At 45.2% G+C, this 27,835-nt stretch overlaps 1 protein-coding gene and 1 long non-coding RNA gene across 6 annotated transcripts in view; one reads left to right on the forward strand and one right to left on the reverse strand.

Moving 5' to 3' along the window:
* ptpn3 (protein tyrosine phosphatase non-receptor type 3) overlaps positions 1-27,491 on the reverse strand; it is a 177,946-nt gene extending 150,455 nt beyond the window's left edge. For 2 of the 5 annotated variants that reach the window (XM_033049671.1, XM_033049665.1), the window contains exon 1: positions 27,307-27,489. The gene's annotated coding sequence lies outside the window, so the exon portion shown is untranslated. Of the gene's footprint in view, positions 1-27,306 lie in introns of all 5 variants that reach the window. The other 3 variants (XM_033049650.1, XM_033049639.1, XM_033049658.1) reach the window with 3 other exon arrangements.
* Positions 659-13,250, forward strand: LOC116991241. Its single transcript, XR_004416718.1, has 3 exons — positions 659-670; positions 2,194-2,197; positions 13,107-13,250. It is a non-coding gene; the product is annotated as an uncharacterized LOC116991241 (long non-coding RNA).
* Positions 27,492-27,835: the final 344 nt, after the last annotated feature.

Consider the following 27,835-nt stretch of genomic DNA (forward strand, 5'->3'; position numbering starts at 1 on the left):
AATAATTCCTCCTCACCTCCCTTCTAAAAGTATGTCCTTTTATTCCGAGGCTGTACCCTCTGGAGACTTAGCTTCAAATTTATTGGCATTAATTCACACAGAGAGTGGTGAATCTCTGGAACTCTCTGCCACAGAAGGTAGTTGAGGCCAGTTCATTAGCTATATTTAAGAGGGAGTTAGATGTGGCCCTTGTGGCTAAAGGGATCAGGGGGTATGGAGAGAAGGCAGGTACAGGATACTGAGTTGGATGATCAGCAATGATCATATTGAATGGCGGTGCAGGCTCGAAGGGCCGAATGGCCTACTCCTGCACCTATTTTCTATGTTTCTATGTTTAACATCTCAGCACGTAGATGCAATCACGAAGAAAATGTGGCAGCACCCCTACGTTCTAAGAAATTCAAAGTGTACTTGTGCATAGCACAATAAACTTGAATTTACTTAAATATCTGAAACAGAAAATCTCCCAGTCAAGCACCAAAGACCCGAGCATGCCGGATTAAAAGTTTTACGATATCTAAACAAACATAATAACAGTGCAGGCTTCTTATCACATTGGAGTACACCATTAAAATGAGTTTTCTTTGCCTTTTTCTATGGCTGGGCTGGCTTCCTGAGCTGCAAGATGAGAGTAAGTCCAACAATTTGCATTGGTTCCTTTATCACTCATGTGCTGAAATAAATACCTGAAATAATAACTTACTTTTTAAAGCAGTCGAGCAGAAAAATGCCACAGAGAACCACTTTGTTGTTAATATTTAATGCAATCGGCATTTGTCCCACAATAATGTTTCATGGAGAACAGATTAAAATATGTCTGAATACTGTATACACCATGCCCTTTCAACCATCATCCTTGTTTTTGCTAACATTTATTTACTTCATTAAGAAATATTAAAATTAAAGTTTATCATTTGCTTCCTGATCTTACATCTCCCTAAATGTGCAATTTCTCCAAAAACTCTAATTATATTTGAGATATATTGTGTATATCAATCTGCCTGGACCTTGATAGAACCAAGGGAATTGATAATCAATACATCAGCCATTTCTGCAGGCAATCCTTTTAGAATAACTGGATAGAGACCATCAGGTCCCCAGGGATTGGTCAGTGCTTTATCCCATTAACATTTTCAATATTTGTAATTCTTTTAAAAAGTCTTACTCTGATCTGACCATTGGTTTTTACTGGTCCCTGACTAAATTTTACTGGTCCCTGTGAAGATTGATGGAAAATATTTGTTCAATGTTCATACCGCTGGCAGTTTACACCCCAGCAGTATGTCTTCTCTAATTTCAGGTAGTCCCTGCTTTCTCCTCCCCATCTCAGCTCTCCCTCAGCCCACTGTCTCTGCCTCTTCCTTTCTTCTTCCCACCCCCCGCCCGTCCCCCCCTCACAGCAGTCTGAAGAGGGTCTCGACCCAAAACTTTGCCTATTTCCTTCGCTCCATAGATGCTGCCTCGCCCGCTATTTCCTTCGCTCCATAGATGCTGCCTCGCCCGCTGAGTTTCTCCAACATTTTTGTCTACCTCCTGTTGAATGTTCATGTCATTTCCTGTTCCCTATCCCAGTTTTTAAGAATCAAGTTCTTACTTTTCCTTTTGACTCATTGGCAGAAGTTTTATTTCTTGCTAGTTTACTTGCATTTTCTTGAACTGTTATTCTTCGTAACTTAAAAAAATTTCCCCAACCTTGAGGTCAACAATTCAATTTTATAAATATCTTCTTTCAATCTCTTAACTTTCATCTTCAACTTTTCCCATTGTGTGTAAGTCCCTAACCTCACTGCAATGAAGAACAATTAGGATAAATAAAAATGCACCAAACTGATAGTAATCTTGCCATATATAGAAATGCAACATTCTTGTACACTATAGCTCATTTATTCTTTTAGAGCCTTAATTTGACTGTGATAGATCATCTAATAAGTAAAGCTCAGAAAACAAACTCTCAAATCAAGTACTACATGAATAACCTCACTAGTCTGGACACTTATTTAGGCCCGAAACACACATTTGCAGATTAACTGTTTTAGCAGGAACTCTAAGCAACTGTTGACAACCTCTTCAATAGCCTGGGGGGAGGAAGAAGATGTATAAGAAGATGTATAAGTGAGCTTTTTAAACATGATTAGGTTCCAAAACATGATTAGGTTCCAAAAAACATAGAAATAGATAGATAGAAATAGATAGAATGGTAGATAGAAAAGACGGTAATGACAAAGATGCGATGGTGTATGCTGGCTGAAAGGACAGGTTGCATTAAACCTATCCACTCAACCAGCAAAAGTAGTGGATGATAGGACTCCAGTAATGGTTGTGGCAAAGGTGCAGACTGATAAACCAGCCTTCTACAGTTTTTATTAGCGAACTCACTGCTATTTTATCTGACCTATGTGCCATGTCCCCCAATGTCATTTTAATGGGTGATTTCAATATTCATTTAGATAAACATACTGACACCTTTACTAAAGATTTTATTTCTGTTCTGGATAGTTTTGGCCTCACTCAGTACATTGATTTCCCAACCCATAATAAAGGCCATATTTTAGATTTAGTCTGTTGCTCTGGAGTGACACCATACAATCTTAAATCTACAGAGCTTCCCATTTCAGACCATAAAACTGTCCTTTTTGATATTAATCTGCCACTCCCTAAACGCAATCTGAAGCGCACCATATCCTTCCGTAATCTGAAAAACATTAATCAAGTGGAACTCAACAGACTAATCAGTAACTCTCTTCATCCTACTTCCCCCCCACTCTGCATTGCTAACCTGGTTGATCACTACAATGACTGTTTATCCCACTCATTAAACTCCTTGGCTCCTCTGAAAACCCGTACAGTCTCTTTTAGCAGGTCATCTCCGTGGTACACTCCTGAACTCCGCCATATGAAAATGGTGGGCCGGCGTCTGGAGAGACGTACAAAGAAAACTGGACTAACTATTCACCACCAAATGCATACAGATCATCTTCTCTCATATAAAAATGCCCTGACTGCTGCTAAATCCTCCTACTACGCCAACATCATCAACAACAGTGAAAATAACACTAGGACTTTATTCTCCACTGTCAAAAACTACTTAAGCCTCCTGAAACCTCGAATCACCTCACCTCCACTGCTCAGTGTAATACGTTTTTGGACTTCTTCAGTACCAAAATCACCAGCATTCATCACCAATTGAACTCTTTCTCAGCTTCTGCTCACACCAGCCCACCCTGGACTTCCACACTGGACTCCCCACTCTCCACCCTATCTACTTTCCAGCTTCCAACAGTCGAAGAAATAACTAAACTCATCACCAAGTCCAAGAACTCCTCCTGCTTGCTTGATCCCATCCCTACTGTCCTGGTTAAATCATGTCTGCCCTCTATCTCACCCATCATAACGTCCATAATTAACTCCTCCCTATCAACTGCTACTGTCCCTACATCTCTCAAAACAGCTTCTGTCACCCCGATTCTAAAAAAAACAGGTTCTGATCCAAACAATCCAAATAACTACCGCCCCATCTCCAACCTCCCATTCATCACTAAACTTCTGGAAAGGACAGTAGCGACACAACTTCAAGTCCACCTTCAAAACAATAACCTCTATGAACCATTTCAGTCCGGTTTTTGCCACAATCACAGCACTGAAACAGCCTTGGTAAAAATTACAAATGATCTCCTTCTCGCAGCTGACACCGGCCACTTATCCATCCTGATCCTCCTCGACCTCACAGCAGCCTTTGACACCATCTCCCACCCAATTCTTCTGGAACGTCTATCTGCCACCGGCATCAACAACAATGCACTACTTTGGTTCAGGTCCTATCTACACAACAGAAAACAGTTCATCCAGGGAAATAAAGTCACATCCACAACTGCCACAGTCACCCATGGTGTTCCTCAGGGATCGGTGCTGGGGCCACTGCTTTTTATCATCTATATTCAACCTCTTGGCAATATTCTCCGTCATTTTGGAATCAATTTTCACTGCTACGCCAATGATACACAACTTAACCTCTCCACAAAACCAAACACCTCCCTCACCACCTGTCTTCAAGCTATCAGCAACTGGATGTCACTCAACCTTCTAAAACTCAATGGAAATAAAACAGAAATCATGCTAATTGGCTCAAAGTCCACACTCTCCAAAACCCACCCGTTCACCATTTCAGTTGATGGCTCGCCCATACCCACCTCCTCCCATGTCAAAAGTCTCGGCGTCATTCTGGACAGTACACTTTCCTTTGGCCCCCACATCAACAATATCACACGCTCTGCATACTTTCATCTCCGCAACATCTCCAGACTCCGCCCCTCCCTCTCCAAAGACAATACAAAAGTCCACATCCACGCTCTGGTCACATCCCGCATCGATTACAGCAACGCCCTCCTCACTTGCACCTCCAATAAACTTCTTCATCGCCTCCAATGCATTCAGAACTCTGCAGCCCGGATCATCACCCGCACCAGATCATCGGACCACATCAGATTCAGATTCAGATTCAATTTTAATTGTCATTGTCAGTGTACAGTACAGAGACAACGAAATGCATTTAGCATCTCCCTGGAAGAGCGACATAGCAAATGATTTGAATAAATAATAATAAGTGTCCGGGGGGGGGGGGGGGGGGGGGGGTGATTGGCAGTCACCGAGGTACATTGTTGAGTAGAGTGACAGCCGCCGGGAAGAAGCTGTTCCTGGACCTGCTGGTTCGGCAACGGAGAGACCTGTAGCGCCTCCCGGATGGTAGGAGGGTAAACAGTCCATGGTTGGGGTGAGAGCAGTCCTTGGCGATGCTGAGCGCCCTCCGCAGACAATGCTTGCTTTGGACAGACTCAATGGAGGGGAGCGAGGAACCGGTGATGCGTTGGGCAATTTTCACCACCCCCTGCAATGCCTTCCGGTCGGAGACAGAGCAGTTGCCATACCATACTGTGATGCAGTTGGTAAGGATGCTCTCGATGGTGCAGCGGTAGAAGTACACCAGGATCTGAGGAGACAGATGGACCTTCTTCAGTCTCCTCAGGAAGAAGAGACGCTGGTGAGCCTTCTTGATCAGAGTTGAGGTATTGTGGGTCCAAGAGAGGTCATTGGAGATGTTGACTCCCAGGAACCTGAAGCTAGAAACACGTTCCACCTCCGTCCCGTTAATGTGGATGGGGGTGTGCGTGCCGCCCCTGGACTTCCTGAAGTCTACAATGAGCTCCTTGGTCTTCTTGGAGTTAAGGGCCAGGTTGTTGTCAGCGCATCATGCTGCTAAGTGCTGGACCTCCTCCCTGTAGGCCGACTCATCGTTGTTGCTGATGAGGCCAATCACCGTTGTATCATCTGCATACTTGATGATGGTGTTAGTACCATGTACAGGTGTGCAGTCATAGGTGAAGAGGGAGTAGAGGAGGGGGCTCAGCACACAGCCCTGTGGAACGCCGGTGTTCAGGGTGAAGGTTGAAGGGGTGTGCTTGTCTAACCTAACAGACTGTCCAGTTAGAAAGTCCAGTATCCAGTTGCAGAGGGAGGGGTCGATGCCCAGGTTACCGAGTTTGGTGATCAGTTTTGATGGTATAATGGTGTTGAATGCTGAGCTGTAATCGATGAACAGCATTCTTACGTAAGTGTCTCTGTTGTCGAGGTGGGAGAGGGCGGAGTGAAGTGCCGTTGAGATGGCATCCTCCGTACTCCTGTTCTTGCGGTAGGCAAACTGATAGGGATCCAGTGTGGGGGGTAGGCAGCTTTTGAGGTGTGCCAGGACCAGCCTCTCGAAGCACTTGGTGATGATGGGGGTAAGTGCAACGTCCAGACGTCTGTCAGCTGCGCAGCACAGGCCCTGAGCACGCGCCCGGGGATGCCGTCAGGGCCAGCAGCTTTACGTGCATTAGTCCTACTCAGTGCCACGTATACGTCGTAGGGCGTGAGTGTGAGGGGTTGGTGATCGGCAGGTAGCACAGCCTTGATGGCTGTCTCTAGATTGTCCCTGTCGAAGCGGCCATAGAAGTGATTAAGCTCAAGGAAGGAGGCGTCGCTGGATGTGGGGGTGGTGTTGGAGGGTCTGTAGTCCGTGATGGCCACATCACACCCATCCTCACTCAGCTCCACTGGCTCCCTGTCCACCACCGGATTAACGACAAGATTTTACTGCTGACCTTCAAAGCCCCACACCACCTTGCTCCCCAATACCTCTCTGACCTGCTGCTACCATACACTCCTTCCCGGTCACTTCGTTCCTCCTCAGCTGCAATTTTAACTGTCCCCACATTTAGACTCAGCACCATGGGTGCCAGAGCCTTCAGCTGCTCTGTCCCACGTCTCTGGAACACTCTCCCACCTCCCATCCGTCACCTGGACACTATCGATCAATTCAAATCACAACTCAAAACACACCTGTTTAGATTAGCATACCCGACATAACTTCCACCATGTTCACCCTGATTTTAATGACTTAAAATGTTTTGTGTATTTTTTGTTTTTAATCAACTTGATTTTAATATTGATAAATATATTGTGGTTTTATGTCCTGTAAGGTGTCCTTGGGTGTCCAGAAAGGCGCCAGCAAATAAAATGCATTATTATTATTATTATTATTATTCACCATTGCCACAGTTCAGTTTGGTCATAAATGGCAACGTTTCAGCTGTAGAAATGGAGGTACAATAAAAGTTATGAGAGTCCATCCAAATAAGTGTAGTGAGCAGCCAGAGTCTTGAGCAACAGCAAAAATAGCTGTCAGTCCTATGTCTGATAAAAATAAAGGCAAAGCAAATGCAGAGCAAAGGATCATTACTACCAATACCATGGCATGTGACAAATTATTTATGTGTTGTAATTTGGGCATTCTAGGCGACTTTCTATAAAAAGTTAATGTGCATGTATTACAAGCAGTTAGGACGCAAATAGTATCTCAATTTTAAGGTGACCTAATCTGCGAGTTCAGGCGAGTTTGCCCTCGACTCAAACTCGCAGCATGGTCGACGTGGTCCAAGGAGGTCCTATGAGATCACTGGAACTCTCCTTCATGCTCGAGGGAAGTTTCCGAATATTTGCGGCCTCAACCAGGTTGCAGAAAACTTTTCAGCATGTTGAAAAAGTTTCCGCGAGTAAAATTTGGTCGGCATGGTTCTTTATAACTCGTAATGCAGTGGAGTGGGGTCGCTATTTAGTTACAGGCAGTCGAGGGCAGCCGTAGGCAATCTCCTTCGCTGACCGGGCATTTTGATTGCCTCATTGGAGTTTTCAGGACCAAGGAAAACCGAACGGTAGGTAAAATGCCCGCTAAATGTTATTATACTTCTTAAAAGTGTCTCCACTCATTCTCCCCCCCATCTCTACCCTCCCCGCGCTCTCTAAAGGACTTACCGTTTACAGTGCAGCCGTTTTTTTCATCGCGGATGTGAATTTCAGACAGCGCTCTCCCGCTTTCCCTGGCCCCCACCTTTGCGGGGTGTGGGGGTGTGTGTGTGTGTGTGTGTGTGTGTGTGTGTGTGTGTGTGTGTGTGTGTGTGTGTGTGTGTGTGTGTGTCTGCGCTCACGGTTTCAACGCGGATGGTCGATCCAGCTCGAGGCTTTCCAGGCGAGTGCCCTCGAGCTTGAAGGTCAAAGACACTCTTCTTAACTCGCGGATTAGGTCGCCGCAGTGGGACAGCCCCTTTATTCACCAAAGGATTTGAGAATAAGAGTAAAGATGTTTTATTGCAATTTTGCAGATCCTCAGCAAAGCGATGTGGGACCTGATCTTCCAAGCAAAGCAAAGGCCTACCTGTGAAAGAGGGAGCACAACAAAGGTTCCCTGATTGATTCCTCGGAGGGTGTGTGCCCTTTGTTGGAGAGATTAAATTGGCGTATATTTTCTTGAGTTTAAGAGAATGAGGGATGATCTTGGAAACATGAAATGCAAATTACAGACTGGATGCAAGGATGATGTTTCTCTTATATGGCATATCTAGAACATATCTTTGGAATTTTCTACCCAATGCAGCTCTGGTGGCCAAGACAGGAAGTACAGTCAAGACACCATCCAGAGATCTATTGATTTGTGCAGGAAACAGAAGATATGGGGATAGTACAGCAAAGCAAAGGGCCAAAATTATGTAGTTGTCCATGCAAAACACTGATGATCACACCACCAGCAAAACAATGAGCTTAAAGGGACAGTCCCACTTGGGCGTCATTTGCACGTCACGCAGGTGGCGCACGAGGATTTTGAGCATCCCAAAATCTTGGAGCGCCGTGCGCTACCGCATTACTGCATACACCACCAAAGGTCAAAGGTCAAGGTCAAGGGTTGATTTATTGTCACATACACCTAGATGTAGTGAAATTCTTTTTGCCAATGCAGCACATAAAAAAGAATACAAACATAACATTAATAAATAGCTTTAACATAAAAACATTACCCCACAATGGTTCCCATTATGGGGGAAGGCACAAAGTCCAGTCCCATCCCCAATGTCCACCCATAGTCGGGCCTATTGAGGCCTCCACAGTTGCCTCTACGGAGGCCCGATGTTCCAGGCCGTCCTCGCCGGGTGATGATGTTCCGGCGTCGGGAGAGTCCTCTCAGCGGCATGGGAACCCTGGAACGGCCGCCTCCCTACTCGAGACCGTGGCTTCCGGAGCCGACAAGGCCGCGCTGAATGGAGCTCAACTGGCGATCTCGTCGCGAGATCCCAGGCTCCCGGTATAAAGTTTGGCGCCGCCGCCCGCAGCTCGGGTGATGTTTTTAACGCCGGTCCCAGCTCACCGGAGTTCCAGCGCGGCGACTCAGGCAAGGCACCGCCCGCCCCGCAATGGCGCTCCAGCGCTGCACCGCCGTCCTCAGACCCGCAGCTCCGCCGCCGCCGATGCCAGTACCGCCGATGCCGAGGCTCCGGGCAGTCCCCTCGCTCCTCGGACCCGCAGCTCCGCAGCCGCCGCCGATGCCGATGCCGAGGCTCCGGGCGGTCCCCTCAGGAAATGCCGCTCCAGGCCCGCTGGTAGGCCGCGAGGACAGGTCGAAAGTGCAGCCCGGAGAAAAGCTGCATCTCCGACCAGGTAGGGACCCTGAAAATTTGTTTCCCCCTCCCCCCCCCCTCCCCCATACATAAAAAAGCTAGAACTCCTTAAAAACAAAACACTAAACTAACTAAAAATAAGAAAAAAGAAATGAAAAACAGACAGCTGCAGGCTAGGCAGCCATACCCCCTACAGGTCGGCACCACGCGCCATGCATGCCATGCTCGTGTCACGCCCGGTTCGTGACGCGTAAATGATGTCACATAAATGACGCGCAAATTATGCAAGTGGGACAGGCCCTTTAAGCTCAGCCACAATCTCATTTGGGTAACAATGATGGGCCAAATAACCTGTTCCTGCTTTTATTTCTGGTGCTGCCTTGTTGCAAGGCCAAACATGGCCAGTGCATGGCCAGTGATGAGAGCAACAGAGTTGCTGCAGCTGTTCAGGAAGTACATACTGCACAATATGTAGTCTTTTCTGAAAAGTCACGTGCTGGGTGAACAGGCTAGAACTTTCAGCCACTCGCCTCTTACAGAAAGTCAGTTTTATTGGATTGAGACCCATTGCTAGGGTGAACACAGTAAAACAACTCAAAGATATGGAGTCTATAGACTTTAAAGAGATACAGTGCGGCTATAGGTGCTTCGGCCCACCAAGTCCGCACCGATCAGCAATCACCCCCTCATACACTAACACAATCATGCACACTAAGAGACAATTTTACCGAAACCAAGTAACCTACAAACATGTACATCTTTGGAGTGTGGGAGGAAACTAGAGCACCCAAAGAAAACCCACAGGTAGAATGCACAACTTCTTACAGACAGCACCCGTAGTCATGATCGAACCCGGATATCTGGTGCTGTAAGGGAGCAAGTCTTCTGCTACGCCACTGTGCCACTCTTAAATCATAGAGTTGCAGAACCAGAGTTGTATACAAACAAGCTCTTTGGTTCACCTATGTTGACCATCATACACAGGCATTAAATCGCATTTGCCAAATTAATTTCATATTCCTCTATACCTTGCTCATTCAAATACCAAGGCAAACAACAAGTGCTGTGTCCCTCCAGCACTTTGTTGTTTGCTCAAGATTCCAGCATCTGTAATCTCTTGAGATTTCATTCACGTATGTCCTCAGACACCTTTTAAATTTTGTTATTTTTCCTGCGTTCACCACCACCTCTGGCAGCTCATTCCAGACACCAACTGCTGTGTGGGAAAATGTATCCTTCACATCTTCCTTAAACTTTCTCCCTATCACGTATTTATATCCTCTACTTTTAGACCCCTCTAACCATGACTTACACCCACTTTTGTTCCAACAAAAACACACAGCCTATCCAATTGCTCTTTATATCTCAAGCACTGCAACCCACCTTGTGAATATTTTCTGCACCCTCCAAATCAGATTAGATTAGATTCCTTTATTGTCATTCAGACCTTTTGGTCTGAACGAAATTACGTTGCCTACAGTCATACATATAATAATAAATAACAAAACATACAATAAACACAAATTAACATCCACCACAGCGAGTTCACCAGGCACCTCCTCACTGTGATGGAGGCAAAAGTCTTAAAGTCTCTGTCTCTTCCCTCCTTGTTCTCCCTCTGCACTGAGGCGATCCAGGCCTCCGTTGTTGTGACCCCGCCGGATTATGGTAAGTAAGTCCCACGGCTCAACCGAGCTCCGCGAACGGGCCGGTTCAAGCTCCGTGGCCTGGGGTGGTCGAAGCTGCCGAAGATGCCGCCCTCCAGTCCAGCGGACGCAGCTGTAGTTGCGGGAGTTCCGGAAAAACAGGTCACCAACCTGTGACCTGCAAGCTCCCGACGATGTCGTCCACTGGGCCCGTGGCCAAGCCCCGAATTCAGGTTGCCGCCTCTGCCCTGAAGCCGGGCCACCACCACGAGAATGCCGCCTCAGCCCCGAAGCCGGGCCACCGCCACCGGAACGCCGCCACAGCCCGAATTCGGCCAGCCTTGCGTTGGTAAGTCCTGGCTGGCTCTGCCTCCGGAGCCTCGAGGTCGGTCGCAGGTGGAGGTCGCCAGCTCCGCCATTAGGCCTCAACGCAGACAGAGAAGGGGGATACGACAAGAAGAGTCGCATTCCCCCCGAAGGAAGAGACAAAAAAAACATGTTTCATCCCCCCCCCCCCACACCCCCCACACATATACACAACCTAATAAACTAAATTTTAACTAAAACAGGACAAAAGAAAACAACAAAATAAGTTAAAACAGACAGACTGCAGGTGAGCCGCAGCTGTCAACAACGCAGCCACTTCCAGAGTCAGGCAACTCTGCACTTGTACCCCAATGTCTCTCGGTAACACATCCGCAGGGAGTGTTGCCTACTTTCTCAGTCAATCTAGATACTGTTCAAATCTTCGATAATCTTGTTCACGCTCCACTATACCATCAATTTTGGTGTCAGCTGCTGACTTACTAATCATTCCACTAGCATGTTCATCTAAACTTCCAATAAAGATCTTGCACTGATCCCTGTAGCACAACATTGGGCACAGGCCACCAATCTAAAAAAAACAGCGCTCCTGCACTAAATTATACCTCCAATTTGGTATTCAATTAGATAGCTAACGTAATCTAAACATCCAGACCAGCCGCCTATGCAGAGCCATGGCCAAGAACATGTAGGCAAACGCTAACACCCAAACGTCAAGAACACCTGTTCAAGAACAACCAATTTTAGAGACACACAAAACCACACTGATTATTCCTAATTAGTGCTTGTGAACAAATCAAACCTGGTTCTCAGAATATCTCCCACTTTCCCACCGTGAAGTTTGGCTCACCGGTCTGGCCTGTAATTTCTTGGCCTTTTCCTGCTTCCCTCTTAAATAAAGGCACATTATATATCCTCCAGTCTTCTGGCACATCACATATGGCTAAAAAAGTTATAAATATTTCTGCCAAGACCCCAGCAAACCCCTCCCTTGCTTCCTATAAAATCCTATATCATGGAAAGTTTATGTTAAAGTATTTAACTGTTAAAAGGTTTACTGAAAAATATTACCATTCAATAGTATAGAAATAGTCCACTGATACCATACACAGTGCCCCCCATAACGTTTGGGACAAAAACCCATCATTTATTTATTTGCCTCTGTACTCCACAATTTGAGATTTGTAATAGAAAAATAATTACATGTGGTTAAAGTGCATATTGTCAGATTTTAATAAAGGCCATTTTTACACATTTTGGTTGAAGTCTGCGATTCATGGACATCACCAGTTGCTGGGTGTCTTCTCTGATGATGCTCTGCCAGGCATGTATTGCAGCCATCTTTAGCTTATGCTGAGCTAAAGTTTATGCTAAGCTAAGCTGAAGAAGGGTCTCGACCCTAAACGTCGCCTATTCCTTCTCTCCATAGATGCTGCCTCGCCCGCTGAGTTTCTCCAGCATTTTTTATCTACTTTAGCTTATGCTTGTTTTGGGGGCTAGTCTCACCTGCTGAGTTTCTCCAGCAAAGTTCATGTGTCTATACATTTCAGAATTCATTATGCTACTGCCATGAGCAGTTGTATCAACAATGAAGATAAGTGAGCCAGTACCTACAGCAGCCATACATGCCCAGGCCATAACACCCCCACCACTGTATTTCACAGATGATGTGGGATGCTTTGGGTCTTGGGCAGTTCCCTCTCTCCTCCATACGTTGCTCTTGCTATCACTCTGATATAAGTTAATCTTCGTCTCATCTGTCCACAAGACATTTTTCCAGAACTGTGGTTTCTCTTTTAAGTACTTCTTGGCAAAACTGTAATCCGGCCATCCTATTTTTGCGGCCAACCAGTGGTTTGCATCTTGCAGTGTAGCCTCTGTATTTCTGTTCATGAAGTCTTCTGCGGACAGTGGTCATTGACAAATCCATGCCTGACTCCTGAAGAGTGTTTCTGATCTGTCGGACAAGTGTTTGGGTTTTTATTTCTTTATTATAGGGAGAATTCTGTCATCAGCTGTGGAGGTATTTGTTGGCCTGCCTGTCCCTTTGTGATTAGTAAGCTCACAAATGCTCTCTTCTCAATGATGTTCAAACAGTTGATTTTGGTAAGCCTAAGGTTTGCCTGATGTCTCTAACAGTTTTAATCTTGTTGCTCAGTCTCATTTGACTTCAATTGGCACAAATTTGGTCCTCATGTAGGTAAACAGCAATAAAAGTTTCCAAAGGTGATGGAAAGACTGGAGGAAAGACTAGGTGCTGAGAGCCCTCTTATACCTGTATCAAGGAGGCAATTAAACACACCAGAGCAATTACAAACGCCTGTGAAGCCATGTGTCCCAAACATTATGGTGCCCTAAAATGGGGGGACTATGTATAAATATTGCTGTAATTTCTACATGGTGAAGCCAAAATATATAAAAATGTATTTTAATAAAATCTGTCGATGTGCACTTTAACCACATGCGATTTATAATTGTGGAGTACAGAGGCAGATAAATAAATGGGTCTTTGTCCCAAACATTATGGAGGGCGCTGTACAAGAGCTGCCAGGTTTTGACACTGTTTTCAAAGTCCAAGTTGCTTTGAGTACAATTAGCCATAAAGGCCCGTTGTCCTGATGACGTTGCAGGATCGACCTGGCCAAGCGATATTGTAGGCATTCTCCACCACTGCTCCATCGCTCCATGCCGCTGTAGGCCCTGGCCCGCGCGCTCAGTCTTCTGGAATGGTGTCTAATCCAGGCGAGCCCCAGGTTGCTGCAGGGTCTCCAGCCATTGCCTTGGTCCAGATTGGCCAGCAAATCTTCGTACCTCTCCTTGACCGGCAACCATTCAGCCTTGTGTCTGCCAATCTTGACGGTGCGAAAGGTAAGACCCCGGTTCCTTTTACCTGTCCTTTACTCTTGTGTCTGCCGTCTCAGACGCCGTCCACCCTGCTCTCCAATTCTCTGGTCCTCAGGGACGAGCAGGGTCTGGGAGCAGTTTCCTTCTACAGGGCGGATTTCCCGGTTCCACAGCCGTCAAGCCGGGCCTGCTGCTGCGGGATAGCTGGGGCATGACAGTCTTCTGAGTTTTGTAATGCTTTCGAATTATTTCCAAACGTCGTAAAAACCAATTTTTTTTCAATGTTTGGCAGCTGGTTAAACCAGAAAGTGTGGCTTAACAGAGATGCCAACATTTTTCCAATTGTATAGAGCAGGATTTGTTAAAGGTGCACCACCACCTCTCCCTTCCCTCCATCACAGTGACATTTATGCCAAGGAAGGCCTAGCTGGTACTGAGATTTGGAATGACTTTTCAGCAAGTTTCTGTGGGGAAACTGCAAACACAATTGCTTCATTAGTTTTGAGCATGGATAATGCAATCCTGACCAAAATGCTGAAGCCATCACTGGAGCATATAATAAGAAATCATGCATTAAATAAACTAACTAAATTTTCACCCTCTGAAATTAGGTTTATTGGATAATGTTCATCAATTTTAATTGATACATCAAAAGGGACCCGAGTGTAATTGAAGCCCACACCCCAGCTATACACTTTAGCACAATATGGATATAATTCGCTGCCTCTTCTGTGCAGTATGTGTGGAGTCTGATGGAGGAAAATAAATGTAAATAAATACCAGCAGTTCCCAATACCCCTTCCTCCTGCCTCCGCATAGCTCAATCCACACCATCAAATCCCACTACAAACTTCCATCCCAAAAGGTGATTGTTGGTTGGTGCAGACTCGGTGGGCCGAAGAGCCTGTTTCCACGCTGAATCTCTAAACTAAACAAAGCAATATATTCACAGGCCACAAAAGTACTTTCTTCAGTTGTATGAGCAAGCCAACCATGATCACACACCAATTATGATGGGTGTAATTTCAGAATTGCATAATACCACCACTGGCAGAGTAGTCTGAAAAAATAGGCTTAAGAAAAAAACCGTAAAGCATTGGAGATACATCCTCAAATCTCCAGAACATTCGAAAGAACTTCATAGCTGATGAATTACTTTTTATAATGAAGGCACTCGTGTAGTCAAATAAGGCAACTAATTTACAAAGAGAGGTCCAAGAATAGACTTGATATTCAATTTTGGCCAACGACTAGTATGATAAACATTACATCTATTTACAAAATCAAATCAAATAGGGTCTTATCCAAAAGGTAGTAAAATAATCCATTAATACTACATTGTGGTGTCAATCTGAATTAGTGTTCCATCTTTAAACACGAGAAAGCTGGCAGCAATGCCCAACTAATAGACAGAAAGAACTACTATTGTTTCACTGTTAATTTATAAACTGACAATAATAATGAAGTGATGCTGAGAAACTTTAAGGCTGACCACCTAGAACTGAAAGATCCTGCATGCATTCTCATATATGGACACATGGAACAGTAAGATACAAGTTTGATCCATATTGCACCGCTTACTGAATTTCTGATGTTACAAGAGAGATGTTGAATAGAAGCCAGAATGAATCAGACTTGAAAGAAAGGAAAGGGGAAAAAACAAGTTATCTGGGCCACCGCACTACATCTCCTAGCAACTGAAATATAGCGACAGAACAATGAGAAGGCTAACTCTCAAAAAAGTGAAACAGCCTTTTTCAAATTTAATTCATCTATAGTATTTAATAACACCAATAACAAAATGTACATATTTCATGCAGTCAAGAACAAATTCATACAAAAGTATTAATATGCAAATCTTTATACTGCTAGTTTCCTAAAAATGACTTTAAATGTAAACATTTAAATTGTCATACTCCTAGTGTTATTTTAGATCAAATGGCAAATTTCTTGCCAAAGTACAAAGTACGACAATAACTGCTGAACCAAATAAATGCATTCTATATATATTTTACAAAATGTTGAATACCATTCAAAGAGAATGTTTATCGATGCTGGAATAGACACCAAAAAAACTCTGATAACTCAAAGTAAAGAAGTGCTAAATTATCCAAATGAATCCGCAGTTCAGAAAGCAGAGGATTAGCCACACAATTCTGGAATAACTCAGCAGGACAAGCAACATCTCTGGAGAGTAGGAATGGGTGACGTTTCGGGTCGAGACCCTTATTCAAAAACTGGAGTGCCAAAGAGTCTGAAGAAGGGTCTCGACCCAAAGCGTCACCCATTCCTTCTCTCCCGAGATGCTGCCTGTCCCACTCAGTAACTCCAGCATTTTGTGTCTATCTCCGGTAAACCAGCATCTGCAGTCCCTTGCTAAGCATCAGATTCACCAAGATAAAGATGCAAACCAAACCAAAAGTCTGATTGGGGCTAATAGAGATTTAAAAAAAATCAACACTATATCAAGAGGACTAACAGATTAACACTATAAAGAGGTCAAAGAGGAAGTTCAGAATAGCCATTAGGCACAACAGCAGCAATTAAATAGTGTTCAAGTTCAAGTGAGTTTATTGTCATGTGTCCCTGATAGGACAATGAAATTCTTGCTTTGCTTCAGCACACAGAACATAGTAGGCATTTACTACAAAACAGATCAGTGTATCCATATACCATAATATAAATATATACACACATTAATAAATAAACTGATAAAGTGCAAATAACAGATAATGGGTTATTAATAATCAGTTTTGTCCGAGCCAGGTTTAATAGCCTGATGGTAAATTCAGTTATTTTAAGCAAATTAGACCATAAAGCTGCAAAAACTAATGTACACAGAGAAACCATAGTACGGTTCTGGTTATGTGGCTCAATAACCTAATGGCTGATGGGAAGAATCAATTCTTGAAACCCATGGTAATTGTTCTCAGGCTTCTGAACCTTCTTGATGGTAGTGCAAAATGAGTGTGTGGCCAGGCATCACAGCTACTGACTTCCCCACCATCAAAGGGATCTCCAGGAAGCATTACCTATTTTATTCATGTTTAATCCATCTTTGATATGTAATAAAAATCCCAAGACCAATATGTAATTATTGTTCATACAGTCAGGAACAACTTGATACAAAAGTATTTATTTATAAATCTTTTTCATTTTCCCAAACAAGACTTTAAACATACATTTATGTTGCCTTATCCTTTGTGTTATTTCAGCTCAAGTGGTAACATTTTTGGCAAAGTACATCAAAGAGTCAATGCTTCCTGTAGATTCCTTTGATGGTGGTGAGGTCAGTACCTGCGATGGACAGGATATTAGCCACCACTTTCTGCATCTTGAGAATTCAAATTTCCAAAACAGGCCATGACTCTCTCCACTGTTGTCCCTACGAAGACAGGTTCATGGACCCTCAGCTTTCCCTTCTTGAAGTCAACGATCAAGTCGACTTGATCTTGTTAACGTGGAGAGAAGGATTGTTGATCTGGCATCACACAAGCACACTTTCCATCCCCATCCTGTACTCTTGACTCGTCGTTATCCTTATTTGTCCAAAGACAGTGGTATTGTTGGTGAAGTTAATGATAGCATTAGAACTGTGTCAGGCTACACAGTAACATACAGTAGAGCATGGGATTGTGCAGCACTGTGGCACCGCAGTGATATGATACGATAGAATTGTATTTATCCCAGGAGGGAAAGTGATCTGCCAACAGTCTTATAATACAAGACACTTGAAACATGAAATTAATGTGACAAGTGGAAAGTATTTGGGATGTGCAAAGATTCGGCGAGGGGTGGGGAGGGCGGCTGAGGGGGGGGAGTAGTCTAGCCCATGATAGAAGGCGGAGGAGTTGTACAGTTTGATACAAAAAAGGATCTCCTATGGCATTCTGTACTATATCTTGGTGGAACAAGTCTGTTGCTGAAGGTACTCCTCAGGTTGACCAGCGTGTCATGGAGGGGGTGAACTGTATTAATAACTGTCCAAGATGCTCCACAGTTGAGGAACATCCTCCCCTCCAAGACCACCTCCTATGAATCCAACTAACCCAACCCCCCCCCCCCCCCCCCCGCCCCCCCAGGACGGAGCCAGCCTTCCTGATGAGCTTGTTAATCCTGTTGGCGCCTAACAGACTTTGCCCTCCTACCCCAGCACATGACAGTGAAGAAGCTGGCACTGGCTACCATTGTTTGGTAGAACATCTGTAGTATCTTACTGCAGACGTTGAAGGAGCAATACCTTCTTAAAGTTTACAGCTGGCTCTGTCCCTTCGTGTACAGCATTCCTGCACCAGCCCAGTTTACTGCCCAGGTAAACTCCAAGGTATTTGTACTCCTTGGAAAACAGCACATCCACACCACTGATGGAGACAGGGGTGTTCCTCTGCTCCTAAAGTCCACCACTAACTCCTTGGTCTTGTTCGTGTTGAGCTGCAGGTGATTCAGCCCACACCACTCAACAAAGTAATTGACTGCACCTCTGTATTCAGCTTCCCTCCCTTCACTGATGCAGCCCGCAATTGCAGTGTCATCAGAAAACTTCTGCAGATGGCAGGTGTCTGAATTACAGTGGCTTGCAAAAGTATTCATACCCCTTGAACTTTTCCACATTTTGTCACGTTACAACCACAAACGTAAATGTATTTCATTGGGATTTTATGTGATAGACCAACACAAAGTGGTGCATAATTGTGACGAGGAAGGAAAATGATACATGGTTTTCAAATTTTTTTTTTACAAATAAAAAACTGAAAAGTGTGGCGTGCAAAAGTATTCAGCCCCCTTTACTCTGATACCCCTAAATAAAATCCTGTGCAACCAATTGCCTTCAGAAGTCACCTAATTAGTAAATAGAGTCCACTTGTGTGTAATCTAATCTCAGTATAAATATAGCTGTTCTGTGAAGGCCTCAGAGGTTACAGCACATTAAAAATATTGGGGAAACACCCTACCGGGCTGTGTGAGGAATGCCATCAACCAGAAACAGTTCAGCATGCCCTAGTTGCATGTAGGAGATATGAGACAGAAAGAGGATTTATGATCATTGAAATGAGGAAAATTGGATTGACAGAAATATCAGTAAAGAACATTCTAGAGTGTGGAGGGAAAGGAAAAGGAATAAAGTTGTTGTTTGATTTCTTGAGGGCCTCTGGGCTTATAAAAAGGATCTAATATAAAGACATGAGTACTGTGGAATGAAACCAGAAGGTGGCAGAAATGCAACATTGCGGATGCCGGCTGCCGTAAAACTCCAAAGAAGAAGAAGAAGGCTTCAGAGGTTTGTTAGAGAACATTAGTGAACAAACAGCATCACAAAGCCCAAGGAACACACCAGACAGGTCAGGGATAAAGTTGTGGAGAAGTTTAAAGCAGGGTTAGGTTATAAAAAAATATCCCAAGCTTTGAACATCTCACGGAGCACTGTTCAATCCATCATCCGAAAATGGAAAGAGTATTTAAAAATAAATTGGATAGTTATATGGATGGGAAAGGAATGGAGGGTTATGGTCTGAGCGCAGGTATATGGGACTAGGGGAGATTATGTGTTCGGCACGGACTAGAGGGGTCGAGATGGCCTGTTTCCGTGCTGTAATTGTTATATGGTTATATTATATGGTTATATGGTATGGCACAACTGCAAACCTACCAAGACATGGCCGTCCACCTAAACTGACAGGCCGGGCAAGGAGAGCATTGATCAGAGAAGCAGCCAAGAGGCCCATTGTAACTCTGGAGAAGCTGCAGAGATCCACAGCTCAGGTGGGAGAATCTGTCCACAGGACAACTATTAGTCGTGCACTCCACAAATCGGGCCTTTATGGAAGAGTGGCAAGAAGAAAGCCATTGTTGAAAAAAAGCCATAAGAAGTCCCGTTTGCAGTTTGCCACAAGCCATGTGGGGGACACAGCAAACATGTGGAGGAAGGTGCTCTGGTCAGATGAGACCAAAATTGAAGTTTTTGGCCTAAATGCAAATCGCTATGTGTGGCGGAAAACTAACACTGCACATCACCCTGAACACACCATCCCCACTGTGAAACATGGTGGTGGCAGCATCATGCTGTGGGGATGCTTTTCTTCAGCAGGGACAGGGAAGCTGGTCAGAGTTGATGGGAAGATGGATGGAGCCAAATACAGGGCAATCTTGGAAGAAAACCTGTTAGAGTCTGCAAAAGACTTGAGACTGGGGCGGAGGTTCACCTTCCAGCAGGACAACGACCCTAAACATACAGCCAGAGCTACAGTGGCTTGCAAAAGTTTTCATACCCCTTGAACCTTTCCCCATTTTGTCACGTTACAACCATAAATGTAAATGTATTTTATTGGGATTTTATGTGATTTTATGGCCCAGTCAAAGTCCAGACCTAAATCCAATTGAGAATCTCTGGCAAGACTTGAAAATTGCTGTTCACAGATGCTCTCCATCCAATCTGACTGAGCTTGAGCTATTTTGCAAAGAAGAATGGACAAAAATTTCAGTCTCTAGATGTGCAAAGCTGATAGAGACATACCCCAAAAGACTTGCAGCTGTAATTGCAGCGAAAGGTGGTTCTACAATGTATTGACTCAGGGGGGCTGAATACTTTGGCACGCCACACTTTTCAGTTTTTTTATTTGTAAAAAAATTTGAAAACCATGTATCATTTCCCTTCCACTTCACAATTATGCACCACTTTGTGTTGGTCTATCACATAAAATCCCAATAAAATACATTTACGTTTGTGGTTATAACGTGACAAAATGTGGAAAAGTTCAAGGGGTATGAAAACTTTTGCAAGCCACTGTATATCTGAAGTCTGAGGTGAAGATGGTGAACAGGAAGGGAGAGAGGACCGTCCCGTGTGGGGCCCCTGTGTTGCCACTACCATGTACGAGACACAGTTCTGTAGCCTGACATACTGATGTTCGTCAGTGAAGAGAAGGTGTTGCTGTCAATCTGTACTGATTAAGATCTGCTGATGTTTACAAGGAGGAACAGAAACCCAGTTCCCTGAGTGTAATGATGAATTTGGAAGTATTGATGGTATTTAATGCCAAGCTTTAGCCTGAAATAAATGCTCTTATTTGCCAAGGGATCTAGTAAAATGTACTTATTGTTGTATCTATCATAATCATGTATACTGTTTACTCTATGAGCTTCATGTGAACAAGGAATTCAGAGTCACGGAGTCATCCAGCACAACGTCCACAGAGTTAGAGATGTTCAGCACTGGAACAGGCCCTTTGGCCCATGTCATCCATGCCGATCAAGTAGCCCCATCCAATTTGCCTATGTTCGGCCCATATCCCTCTCAACCTTTCCAATCTATGTACCTAAGTGTCTTTGAAATGCTTTTCATGGTACCCGTCTCAAATACACCCTTTGGTAGCTCGTTCCATATACCCACTTCCTTAAATGAAAAGGTTGTACTTCAGATTCCTATTAAATCTTGTCCCTCTCATCTTAAATCTACAACCTCTGGTTCTTGATTCTCCCATTCCTGGATAAAAGACTCTCTGCAAAAGTTATCAATTTCCTCATGATTTTATACACCTCTAAGATCATCCATCAGCCTTCAGTGCTCCAGGGAAGTCCTAGCTTGCCTGACCTCTCACTGTTGTTCAGACCTAGCACCATCCTTGTAAATCTTCTCTACACTCTTTCTACCTTAACAAAATCCCTCCTAGAGCTGCACATAGCATTCCAAATACTTCCTTGTGAACATCCTGTACAACTGTAAAGTAACATCCCAACTTCTATACTCAATACCAATGAATACCAATGTACCATATGAATACCAATGATGAATACCAATGTACCAGAATTCATCTTTACTGCCCTATCACTCTATGACTCCACTTTCAGGGAACTATGTACATCTAATCCCAGATTCATCTGTTCCACAACACTAGAACCCTGCCTTTGACGGCAAAGGTCCAAAGCTGGCTCTGTCCCTTCTTGTAAAGGGCCTCAGTGCTCTTGGACCAGTCCAGTTTACTGTCCACGTAAACTCTAAGGTATTTATACTCCTTGGAAAACTGCACATCTTTCGAGCAAGCACCGCCATCCAATGCGATCATGGCTGATCATCCCCAATCAGCAGGACTCTAAATTAACGGTTGCCCAGGTGCCAACGTCACCTAACGTCCCGCCGGGCAACCTAAAAGTTGTGTCATTTTGCCCGGTTTGGCAAGCACCCGGGACACCTGCCATTCAACTCTGAGCAGTGCCCCCCTCTCTATCTCTCTCTCTGTCACTCTCCATCTCCGCCCGCCATCCGTATCCATGTCCGGGCCGCCGGGACTCTGCTCTCCACTCGCTCCAGGCATTCCTGGTGGCGGCGCGACTCGTTGCAGCGGCTCCTACAGCCTGTCTGTCTTTTTTTTTTTTTTGTCTAGTTAAATGTAGTGTTTGGTGTTTTTTAAATACTGGTTTTTAAATGTGTATATGTGGGGGGGGGGGGGGGGGGGGGGGGGGGGAGGGGGAAACCGTTTAAAATATCTTCCCTGTCCGGGAGACCCGACCTTTTCCCTGTCGGGTCTCCGTTGTCGTTGGGGCCTAGCACCGTGGAGCGGCCTCCAACCTGAACGACCCGGGGGCTCGGGAGACTGCGCTGCGGACTACTCACCATCGTGGGGCTGGCCGGCCTCGGAACGTGGGGAGCGGTGGTGACTCGCTGCTGCGACTCGACTCCTGGGGCTCGGATGCTCCAGCAACGCAGCCGCAGGTCCGGTGGACTGGGACATCGGGAGCTCGCGGGTCCGGGGGGAGAGAGAGAGAGAGACCGCTTCCCGGAGCTCCCGCAACGCGACTTCTCCAGCCCGTGTCGCGGGGTTTGGAACGACCCGGAGCGGGGAAGTACATCACCCGGCACGGCTTCATGGCCGTGGGACATTACAGCGCCCGCCGGGGGCTCCAACTTCGAGACTTCTAGACCGGGAGCGGGGCCGTAAATCGCCCGGCACGGCCTAAAATGGCCGTGGGACTTATCATCGCCCGCCTGGGGCTTGGACATCGGGAGAGACATGGAGAGCAGGGGAGAGAAAAGACTTTTGCCTTCCATCACAGTGGGTTCATTGTGATGGATGTTTGTGTGAACTTAATTGTGTGTATGTCTGTAGGACATTGTTTTTGTTTGTATGGCTGTGGAAACAAAATTTCGTTTGAGTCTCACTGGGGCTCAAATGACAAATAAATTTGTATTGTATTGTATTGCTCCTCATCCGCCGGCACGGCCTTGCACATGCGCACTGCTACAGCCAGTACATCCTCCCCCTGCACATGCACACAACCACGGCCAGCACATCTCCCACCCTACACATGCGCACTGCCACAGCAACTGGTCGGCGCTGGGGACTTTATCCCTCGCTTTGAATTGTGGGAGATCTGGCCGCCATTGAAGTCCGATCGCCGCGACCGCTGAAAACCAACGCAGAATCACTCCCTGGAGCTGGAGTAACTCCCTGGAGTAACTCTTGCTTCTGGTTTCCTGGTCCTCCAAAAATATTCTAAATGGAATTTAAACTGGAGGTGGTGGGGGGTCCATCACCAAACTCCAAACTCTGAACAATAACATGTTTCTATTGCATTTTATCTGTTCATTTATTGTGTGTATATATATGGTCTATGGTATATAAACACACTGAACTTTTATCTCCCGTTCTGTATTATGTTTACATATTCTGTTGTGCTGCAGCAAGCAAGAATTTCATTGTCCTATCTGGGACACATGACAATAAAACTCTCTTGACTCTTGACAAGCAAAAAAAGGGTTCTTGGGGAAAAAAGAGCTACCGAAGATTTAGTTGTGTCTGGTTGCGGAACTATGGTAGGGTGAAGACTACTCCATGCTTTAATTGTGCGGGGAAACTCCATGGAGCAGCCAGCAACTCTGGATAGAAGAAATTGGGTGAAGTTTCGGGTAGAGACCCTTCTTTAGACTCCCTCTGGTTTTAGCGTTTTTAGTGTAATTTAAAGATACAGCGTGGAAACAGGCCCTTCGGCCCACCGAGTCCACTCCGTAAGTAATATATTTACCCACACACACACACAATTTCCCTCCTGGGATTAATAAAGTTCTATCGTATAGTATTGTGTGTGTAGGAAGGAACTGCAGATGCTGGTTTAAACTGAAGATCGACACAAAAAGCTGGAGTAACTCAACAGGTCAGACAGAATCTCTGGACAAAAGGAAAATATTACGTTTTGGGTTGGGTCTGAAATAGGTTCCTGCACACCTATGGAATGTGGAAGGAAACAAGAGCACCCGGATAAAAAAACCCATGCGATCAAAGGGAAAAGGGGCAAATTCCATACAGACAGCACCCATATTCAGGATCGATTCCGGGTCTCTGGCACTTTCAGGCAGCAACTTTATGGCCAATGTACTGCCCCATAGTCTTGAACTGAATTAAAATATACAGTAGCTGTAAAGGGGGACATAGCGTCACTTGGAGATTTAAGACTGAAAATTGATATTTTCATTTTTTTAGTAACCAAAGTTATCAACGTGTAATTTTTTGTGTGTTGGAAAACAAAATATAGTGGCACAGCTGGTAGACTTGCTGCCTCACACGCCAGAGATCTGTGTTCGATCCCGTCCTCGGGGACTGTCTGTGTTGAATTTGCACATTCTCCCAGCAAGCGTGTGGGTTTCCTCCCACATCCCAAAGATGCATTGGCTCTGTAGGTTAACTTGTCTCTGTAAAATTGCCCCTAGTGTGTAGGGAGTGGGTGAGGAAAGAGGGATAACAGAACTTGTGTGAATGGGTAGACACAATTGCTGGAGAAACTCAGTGGGTGAGGCAGCATCTATGGAGCGAAGGAAATAGGCGACATTTCGCGTTGAGACCCTTCTTCAGACTGATGTGAGGGTGGGGGGGGACGGGAAGAAAGGAAGAGGCCGAGACAGTGGGCTGAGGGATAGCTGGGAAGGGGAGGAGAAAGCAGGGACTACCTGAAATTGAAGAAGTAAATGTTCATACCGCTGGGGTGTAAACTGCCCAAGCGAAATATGAGGTGCTGCTCCTCCAATTTACGGTGGGCCTTACTCTGGCCATGGAAGAGGCCCAGGACAGAAAGGTCGGATTCGGAATGGGAGGGGGAGTTGAAGCGCTGAGCCACCGGGAGATCAGGTTGGTTATTGCGAACTGAGCGGAGGTGTTGGGCGAAGCATTCGCCAAGACTGCGCTTGATCTCACTGAGGTTGATCATACGCTGAATAATCCAACCACATTTTTGTTTGGAAGTGGAAAGAAATAATAGAAATTGCATTCATTGCAAAGTGTAAAAACGGTTGAGATACTGTATTATTATTTTGTTGCATGTCATTGTGGTATATACCATGTCTTGATTGGTGAATATGTTTAGTTTGTGACTTTATTTGAAGCAGAAATAATATGTGAATGCTTCATTGAGCATAATTCCGACTGGTAACTACGCACTTCGTCCGAGCACATTATCGCACGTGTCATGCAAGCTGTCTTAAATGACCACCTAAACTGTCATTTGGCAACCTAAAAAGCTGCCAAGGTTGCCCGGCTGACAACAGAGGAAAAAAAGTTAAGTGAGAGCCCTGAGAGTACCCCGTTCCTGCCTTCTCCCCATATCCCATGACTCCGCTATCTTTAAGAGCCCTATCTAGCTGGCTCTTGAAAGTATCCAGAGAACCGGCATCCACCGCCCTCTGAGGCAGAGAATTCCACAGACTCACAACTCTCTGTGTGACAAAGTGTTTCCTCATTCCTAAATTCTAGAGTGTACAAGCTCAGCCGCTCCATTCGCTCAGCATATGACAGTCCCGCCATCCCGGGAATTAACCTTGTAAACCTATGCTGCACTCCCTCAATAGCAAGAATGTCCTTCCTCCAATTAGGAGACCAAAACTGCAGACAATACTGCAGGTGTGGTCTCACTGGGGTCCTGTACAACTGCAGAAGGACCTCTTTGCTCCTATACTCAATTCCTCTTGTTATGAAGGCCAACATGTCATTCACTTTCTTCACTGCCTGTTGTACCTGCATGCTTACTTTCATTGACTGATGAACAAGGGCCCCCCAGATCCCGTTGTACATCCCCTTTTCCCAACTTGACACCATTTAGATAATAATCTGCCTTCCTGTTTTTGCTAACAAAGTGGATAACCTCAAATTTATCCACATTAAACTGCATCTGCCATGCATCTGCCCACTCACCCAACCTGTCCAAGTTACCCTGCATTCTCATAGCATCCTCCTCACAGTTCACACTGCCACCCAGCTTTGTGTCATCTGCAAATTTGCTAACGTTATTTGTAATCCCGTCATCTAAATCATGAATATATATTGTAAATAGCTGCTGTCCCAGCATCAAGCTTTGCGGTACCCCCCTTGTCACTGCCTGCAATTCTGAAAGGGACCCGTTAATCCCTACTCTTCGTTTCCTGTCTGCCAACCAATTTTCTATCCATGTCAGCACTCTACTAAAGATAGCCTTGCCCTTAGCAACCTTTTTGGTTACTTCTTCAAAAAACTCAAATTCACAATACATGATCACCCATGTAAAAAACATGGACAGGTTTTGGCCAAAGGGCCAGTTTCTGTGCTGTATAATACCATGACTATAATAATCTTCCATTTAGTACTAAATCATTCCCATATTGCAATTTAGAATATTTAGTTCTAGGCAAATCCCTATAAAAAGAAAGTGCACCAGAGGCCAGAGCTATATTCAGTTATATCCTTTCAATACAGGAAAACTCAATAATTAAAAAATGTCAATTCACATTTTTCCAATGGGCGAGACCAATTTATATTCGACAGCCCAGCACTGAGACAAACTAAATTTCATGCGAGTCATATTTAACTTAACCTTTTGTGCATTTATACATTTTAATTGCCGATTACCAAAATGCCCAACAGCCAATAGTCTTGTTAAAGGAAGCATTTATTCCACTGTTCTAAATGTAGGCTGCCTCATTCACCCAGATCCATCCCTTTTCTATTCACCTGTAAGCGCAACGCAATTCACGTGTTAACATCTCAGACATTTATGGTTTCACTTTAATGGTGCCAGGAGGAGACGTAACTTTCCAAAATAACCAATGCACAAGGGTGGGCACTCCACCCCATCTATGGCTCTGAACATTTGTTTGCTCTCGTACCACTCACGGACAAATCGCTGATATGTTTTTCCGTTATGACTCTTAAAACATAGATATTTAAAAAACATAGACTGAAGTTCAGATTAACTGTCCCCGATTGCCTCCCACAAGTGACTAAATAACTTGCATTTATGCTCTTGTTATTGGGCATTGGCCCATTGCACTAATTGCGTATATGGATGTGTTGTGGACTTGCACAGACTAGCTGCTTCCCACCTGCCTCATCACTTTACCTGCATCGCCCTTCCCCATCGCTGTAAATATGCGCGCGCACCGCCTCCACCTCCTCCCACTGTACTTTGACCACGCACTCCCAAAGTAAAGCAACCCGCAGCTCGTCGTCGTTTAAGTTCGGCGATGACAGCTCAACCCGAGGAAGCATCAGACTCCGTACCTTGGCATTCGAGGAGCCGCTCCTCCTGGTCGACCGCTGCCGGCGTTGCTGTTCGCCCCTCGCTAGCCGTGCCACGCCGCTACCGTAACTCCCATGGTGAGACTTGCTTGGCAGCAGGTGTGCAACGTCACTCCTCCCCCACCCTCCCGTCGCTCCCATCATCGCCCGGGAGCGCGCGGCTCCTCCCAACCGCCGGCGCCCGCGCCCGCGCCGAGTCTCGAGGCGCATGCGTGCGGGGGTGTGGTGCGGCTGCGCCTAATGGTAGGTGCGAGGGCCATCGACGGAGCGGTGATGTTGTGGCACCTCGACTCCAACGCAAGCTCTTGCTGAGCAGAGCATCGTATCTGGCGAGTAAAGTGTTCAAGCTTGCCGTTTGGTTGTTTCTTTCTAACAGGCAATCATCGTCAAAAATGTGCACGCGGAGTTGTGATGTACATAGTAAGATCCCACAAATAGGAGTGAAGTGAATAAGTTGTTCATTAACTTTCTTTTGCCAGTAGTTTTGTTCTTGCTCTAATTATTTCTTTGG

This window comes from Amblyraja radiata, chromosome 2 (assembly GCF_010909765.2).
Source record: "Amblyraja radiata isolate CabotCenter1 chromosome 2, sAmbRad1.1.pri, whole genome shotgun sequence".
Lineage (NCBI taxonomy): Eukaryota > Metazoa > Chordata > Chondrichthyes > Rajiformes > Rajidae > Amblyraja > Amblyraja radiata.